This window comes from Semicossyphus pulcher, unplaced genomic scaffold, assembly GCF_022749685.1.
Source record: "Semicossyphus pulcher isolate SPU_LCO1_2020_fin unplaced genomic scaffold, fSemPul1.0.p SCAF_20, whole genome shotgun sequence".
In the NCBI taxonomy this organism is placed as follows: domain Eukaryota; kingdom Metazoa; phylum Chordata; class Actinopteri; order Labriformes; family Labridae; genus Semicossyphus; species Semicossyphus pulcher.
In genome coordinates, this window is record NW_027211694.1 from 4,777,029 (window position 1) to 4,784,142 (window position 7,114).

Here is a 7,114-nt window from a genome sequence, read left to right on the forward strand (position 1 = left end):
ATATTGACTCTCCTCACGTACACACTTAAAACGACCCCATCTGAAGGCACCATTAGTTCCCATGATGCTTATTGGTGGACGGTTAGCGTCATCCACAGAGGAAGAAACAGCTTCTGTCTTTCTGCTGAGCGAGAGGTGACTCATAGTCTAAAATGTGCGGTTAACTGAGAACATTAGTTTCTCGTAGCTTCAGTCAGGCCTCATTTCGGATGCCAGCATGCAGTTCTTATATTTCTTATCACGCGTACATTTTTCATATTGGAGAGCACTGAGACATTATCAGATAATGAATAGAACATGAACATATGCATCCTCCCACACACAGCTGTTGTTACTGGTGTCGCATTTTTTTTACGTCTTTCTTTTAAGACTTTTGAACAGAGTTGGAAGTTATTCTGTTTATATGGATCTCCGCGTGTCATCACAGCAGCTGCACCTCCTCCGCCAAAAACACCATGAAATTAATTAGAAATAAAGTAGAGCAAGGAGCAGTTTCACACCTGAAGATTGGTTGCACAGATGAAACAAATAAGCCTGCGAAATGTTTGTTTGATGTCTTCTGTTGGTGTCGAGGAGTTTTCCGTCAGTCGGAGAAAGTAAACCTGAGAAGTTGACGGGTTTCTCTGCGACCTTGGTGTGTGGAGTTGAAAGAATTGACCGTTTATCAGCAGGAGAGGATCTAAGTCGTCTTCAGAGATGTGACATGAACTGTGCTCATGCTCCTTTTGAAGGAAGTATTTGTAAACCTGGGTCTTCACACATCCAGGTCCTGGCAACAAAAACACTTTGTTAAAGGTTAGGGAAAGATGTTTCTTCTGGTTCTAATATTGAAAAGGTAAACCAGCTCTCGTGTTTTTGCAGTGTTTAAACTTGGATCACACCGTTCTCTGACCTTCAGTCGACCTGTGCCGCGCTGATATTGAAGTAAACAAATATGTTCAATAAGTGAAGCTTTCACAGATTAACAGTCAGAAAGAACATTTTGTGACTTTGCAGAGATTTAAATGGTTTTTAATTATTTTGATATGAAATTGTTATTGTAGAGAGTAAAAACTGTTTTTTAGGGACAGAGGTGGAGACAGAAACAGAACATGATTAATAGAGGACGTGATACAGTGGGCTACGCGTTCACTCCAAATACTGTCAGCCAATCGTGGCTAAGGTCTGTCCTTTGAATGGTAAAATGGCCTTTTGGTTTCAGGAGGACGGAGAGGCTCCGAAAAATAATTGAATTAAAATATGTATACAATTTTTAAAACTAAACTAAGTTTCCAACGTGATTCAAAAACATTTTAGAATAATAGACAAGTGATTGCAGAGCTAAGATATGTCCCCTTTAAGTAAAACGTCAAGACCAATGATTGTAGGCTACATAAAGTTCAATGACGCGTCTCCACCTTCTCTCATTGAACAAAAGTGAAGCCAGAAGTGGGCGCTACCGTCTAGCTCATTTAGACCCAGAGCCTCTGTGTTAGAGATCGGCTGGTGGAGCCGCGATATTGACGTCCCGCCCCGTCCTCTACCCAAAACATACATTGTGGACTTGATGTGTTGGAGCCCTCAGGTGGGTTCATTCTGCAGCTACACTCTCCTCTCGGCGTTCCTCCTCTACTCGGAAACAGAACGGCTGCCGGATTTGTCAACAGAGCTGTCAATCATGAGGTCACGCCCCCTTCTTACAGCATCAAATAACTAAACTTGTCAGAAAAATGAACACTTGGACGTAAACCAGCATGATAAGAACTAACTATAATGACAGAAACCATGTTTGAGAAAAATGTATTTGACGTGTATTTTAATTTTAAAGCTTGACTCACATCCCATCTGTTAACATGGAGGAGGCGGGCTTTATGAGCTTTACTGCAGCCAGTCAGCAGGGGGCACCAGAGAGGGTTTGGATTCACTTTTAAGGAGCTGTCATGCCGTCCATCTTTTATACAGTCTGTGGTCAAGACCAATAAAAGTAATCCACACTTGAAACAGTGCTTACTGAGTTCTGGTGACACTGTTCAAAGCATTTAGCTCAGTACTTAGCTTCTTCCTAAGAGATCCATTACCATCCAACATGGCTGCCAGTCCATGATCGCATCTGTAAGTGTTTTCTACCTCAAATTGTTTCTTCTTCCTCCTCTCTCTATCTGTTACATTGTGTTCCGTCTTTATCGACCTCTCTTAGCGTGGCTTTGGCTTCTGTCCACACCGAAGCGGACAACTTTATCATTAGCCTGACAATCAGGGCGTAATTATGGGATGTCAAAGCTATTTGTGGTACGTTCCTTTCTTTGTTAGTACAACTCGCACTTAAGAGGCAGAGTGGCCGTTTTCCATGTGACACGCCGGGTCCAGTGACTCTTTTCAGCAGGAACTAAGAATAGAAATGCTCGACTCAGTGCCTGCAGTCAGTGGTGACGGTTGCTAGAGTCTTGTCAAAGTATGTAAATCAGTTGTCACATGAGATTAGCAACGAAAAATCTTTTGGTGTAGAAAACACAGAACGAACGCTGGATGAATCCTCAAAGTGCAAAGAGAGAAATTGAGCTTTCAAGTGCCCTGATAAATATCACTTTACCTGCATTAGGCAATGGATTTGAACCTCTCACCGAGGGGGGACTCGGGACCCTCGGGGACCCGGCCACCTGAGCCCTCTTCTCATTAATTATCCCGCTGTCAGGTGTGTTACATAAGAACTAAAGCAATCACAAAGGAACGTGATCTCCAGGCCCTCATCAGCAGGGAGCTAGATGATGAAATAAACTCTCTCGACTGATGGAGGGATCACACGACCTCTCAAAACTGATCTCTGCCAGTGCTTCAAGCTTGAATACACTGACTCTCATTTCAGTCTCTCTTTTCCTCTGAATGGTCACTAAACATTGAGTGTTTTTAAAAAAAAATCAATCTTGTCGTCGTCTTTTTATCAGTAAAGCATCAATATCTATCAGTCTTTGTCAGTAAAACGACAGCCGTGACTCCCAGTTGGTGAATCCTCATGACCGTACTGATCACCTGACTTCTACTGACGCAAGGAGGTGAAATAACTCTGAAACTGTTGGATGGATTGACATGAAAGTTAATACTGACAGTCACGGTCACCAGAGAATGAATTGTAGTAACTTTGAGCCCCTTTCACACATTCACTGCACTCCTGAACATTTCCCGACATTACCCGGGTGGGCTGCATGTGTGACCCATTTTTGACCCCGACTTTCTCCCGCCAGCGTTCTAGTAACATGTCGGGAGAAAGTCCGGGTCGGCCAATGTGTGAACGCAGCAGGAACATTCACGGCCAAAGAAAGCTATATCGCTGCTTGTTTACAAAGTCGCCCAAACAGAAAAATCGCCCGCTGTGAGGGACGTGTGAAAAGGCAACTCTGGGTAATGTCAGGGTCAGACGGTCACGAACATGTCAGGAGTGCATGTGTGAAAGGGGCTTTGGTGATCTGTCTCCAATAATTTATGTATTACCTTCAGTCTTTACATTTAGTGCTAGTAAGCGTCATTGTTGTTCCAATCACATGCTAAACTAAGATGATGGAGTATTAGCATGTTAAAGAAATCATATTTAATTAAGTATTTACTTTCTCACCACCAGTTGGATAAGTACATCGATATCGCTCTTATGTCTATATGATGTATCTGAAGCTACCACCAACAGCCGGTTAGCATAACTTAATCTAAACACTGGGAACAGGAAGCAGCTAGCTTAGCTCTGGCTTGGCCCAGCGCACTGACTTCCTGTCTCATCACCATGAACTTCCTGAAAAACCTTCGCAGACCCCGGGAGACTGCACTTTTTTTTTTTAGAGACAAGCTACTTAATTCCTAGTTTCCACTCTTTGTGCTAGGCTACGCTATGCTAACTGGCCGCTGGTGTTAGCAAGCTTAGCTCTGGCTGGGCCCAGTTCACTGACTTCCGCCTGTCTTCTCATCACCATGAACTTCCTGAAAAATCTTCGGAGACTCCGGAAAGTCACTGCACTTTTATTCAGAGACAAGCTACTTGATTCCTCGTTTCCACTCTTTGTGCTAGGCTAGGCTAAGCTAACTGACTGCTGGTGTAAGCAAAGTTAGCTTACATAAAGATACGCCATCTGTTGCTGCTACCTTAAAAAGAGCTAAATTTTAGATCTTGAACTGACGATGATTCAGAGCAGCTTTTAGGCTCGGCAGGTGAATCAGATATGATTTATAAATTTCTATTTGCACTGTTGGATATTTCTGTGAGTGCTTCCACCTCCATTAATGTGCACCAACGGCTCTTGACCTCCGCCCGCAGCCTCACGCATGAACAACTTGACATCCGTTAAACCTGGTTGGTTTTGAGTCGCCTCTGACCTCCGCACCACGCAAAGAAATTAAAACTTGTTACGGGGCGGTGTAGGTATTTCCAAGTAACGAGGTTGCCATGGTCACTAAAATCATGCTGCATGATGGGATGCTTTGGGACATTATCTCCAGAGATTGATCTCAATAGGCAAAACACTTCATGAAGCCAGAATGACAGCTGGCTGCAGAGTGAAAGCTTTTCAGCGGCATAATGATCAGAGCGATGTGTCAGGACTCCAATCAGCTGCAGATGTTTTTTCAGGATTTAAAGTGCCGTACAAGAACAATCATAAAAGACTGCAGGCTGTGAAATTTCTTATTGCTTTAAGTGCAGTGATTGCTATATGATGAGGTGCACAGGGACGCTTTCCCCTCAGACTGAGGCTCAGAGGAATATGTCTAATGAGAGGCATTTGTGAGAGCAGTTAGCATGTAGAGTATGTCAGCATTAACAGAGCAACACTGAGGCTGCTACTACTGTAAAAACAAACAAACAAAAAATTTCTGTTAGCTCATAAAAAGTCGAATCCTGGCTCGGATGAAGTGGGCCTCTCTGTGTGGAGTTTGCATGTTATCCTCATGCATGCGTGGGTTCTCTCCCTTTACTCCGGCTTCCTCCCACAGTCCAAGGACATGCTTGTTAGGTTCATTGGTGACTCTAAAATTGCCCGTAGGTGTGAGTTGTGAGCGTGTGCGTGAGCGGTGATTGACTGGCGATCAGTTCGGGGTGTATCCCGCCTCTCGCCCAGTGACAGCTGGGATTGGCTCCAGCCGTCCGCGACACTGAACAGGATAAGTGGTATAGATAATGGATGGATGGAGGATATCAGATTGCATCCCAAAGTGTATAATTTTCAAGCATCAAGGTGATACATCATTTGAGGAAAAACCTGTTGCTCAGCCTTTATCCACCTGCCTCCTCTGATTCAGCTCCATGCATGCCTCACGTCCACACACTGTGATCGTCAGCTATAGAGTCATACTTCAGCTTCAGTCCCGTTTCCTTAACCTCTATCAGTACGCACCATATTGATCTTCAAATCCAGCCGAGGATATAATATGAAAGAGAATCATATCCTTATGTGAAGTGTGCGTAGGATGTCAGACATTGTGTAGAAAAAGCAGAGAGAGCACAGAAGTCTTGTGGTTAATGTAAGCTTGTGTTCAATCTTTCTACACCTAATCTATTTATTTCTCAGTGAGTCAATGCTGTCCAATCAAACACCATCCTGCACTTTGTCTCTGGTTGCTCCAGACTTCAGCGAGACAAATTTTGCAGCATTTATTCTGCTCCATGGTCGGCCTGTTACATCATGTCTGTAGAAACATGCGCTTGTACTGTCAGACAAAGTCAAGGCTCTCTGTATTCACTGCAAAGACCGTGAGAACACCTCTGACTCCACCTGCTGGTTGAAATGTCCATGTTTTAAGAGATGGTGTGAGAGTATATTTATCAGGAGACCAACAGGTGATTTATTTAAGATGGAGTGAGAATGATTTTGACCTATCGCTTAGCACGAGACTTTTAATTTGCACCAAGTGTAATGAAATTTTCTGCCAATTTGCACCAATGCTCCCACACACCCACCCACCCAAACACTGGCCCATTTATTGTAACACATCTGACTCCTTTGAGAAATGCCCTCTCTTGGGCATCGCTTAGGGTCTTGTCTTGTTCATGCTAGCGCTATTAATACTGTAAAAGACGTTATTCTTCGTAGGCTACTATAATAAATTAAGCACTATACAGCTTGTAGTACTGTTGTCTAAAAGGAATATTACACTTGAGGTCGAGCTGTTGTACAGAATATTTGAACGTGTCATTTTCTCAGGTACACAGCCGAATCACAGCCGTGCTAATATTTCGTACAACAGCACTCCCTCTCTTGTGATATTGCTTCACTGCATGTCACTAGAGGCCCTTTGGGAGGGCTTCACACCTTTTAGAAATGACACATTTCCCTGCTGCTTCCTTCCCATGTTTAGAGATGGATAGATGCCAGATAAACGGCGATAAAACGGCTATTTAGTTCTATAAAGTTGTTTTCAGGCTTTACAGGTATAATTGAAGAAAATACTAGTGTTGCGTTCAAAGTCTCCTCGGAATTCTTAAAGTTGAATGACTCTTCGAACAATCAAACGGTAACCATTCAACGTTTAAATGTGATGAAAATGCTTTTGAAGAAGCAAATTTTACTCTTTATTTCGATTCTTTCTGACCTCTTTGGAGACAATTTATTTTGAGCTAAAAACTCACTTTCCCGTTTTTACCTTTATTTGCGGGACTGTCGCGGTTTCTAAACCGTGCTTAAACGCATGCGCAATATAAAGTGAGGAGAATAACAAATTATTTCCGCTTTGGACTTTCAAAATAATGCGCATTTTTATTCCATATTGCTTAACCACATCTTAATCAATTTTACGTACAAAAAGAAACGTAAGTCAATTAAGTTGTATGTTGTACAGCAGCTTGTACAGCAACAAAGTTTTGTTTTAAACTGTGTAAATAATAAAACCAACTTGATAACTTCAGTGATATCGACATATGCCCACAGGTAAGGGCCTTTCAGTGTGGAAAATGAGAAGTTAAACAAAAACACATATTATTTTATTCCTATATTGTGTTATTTATGATTTTTATTGGTTTTTTTATAACTATAAAAATTCAAAAGTATCTGGCTTTTCACAAGAACATTTGAGGAAAATAAAATAACAATTAGATTGAAAGTAAAGGTGGTAGGGGTTATGGTTATGTGTTCTTTTCCTCCTAAATCTGTATGTAATCGCT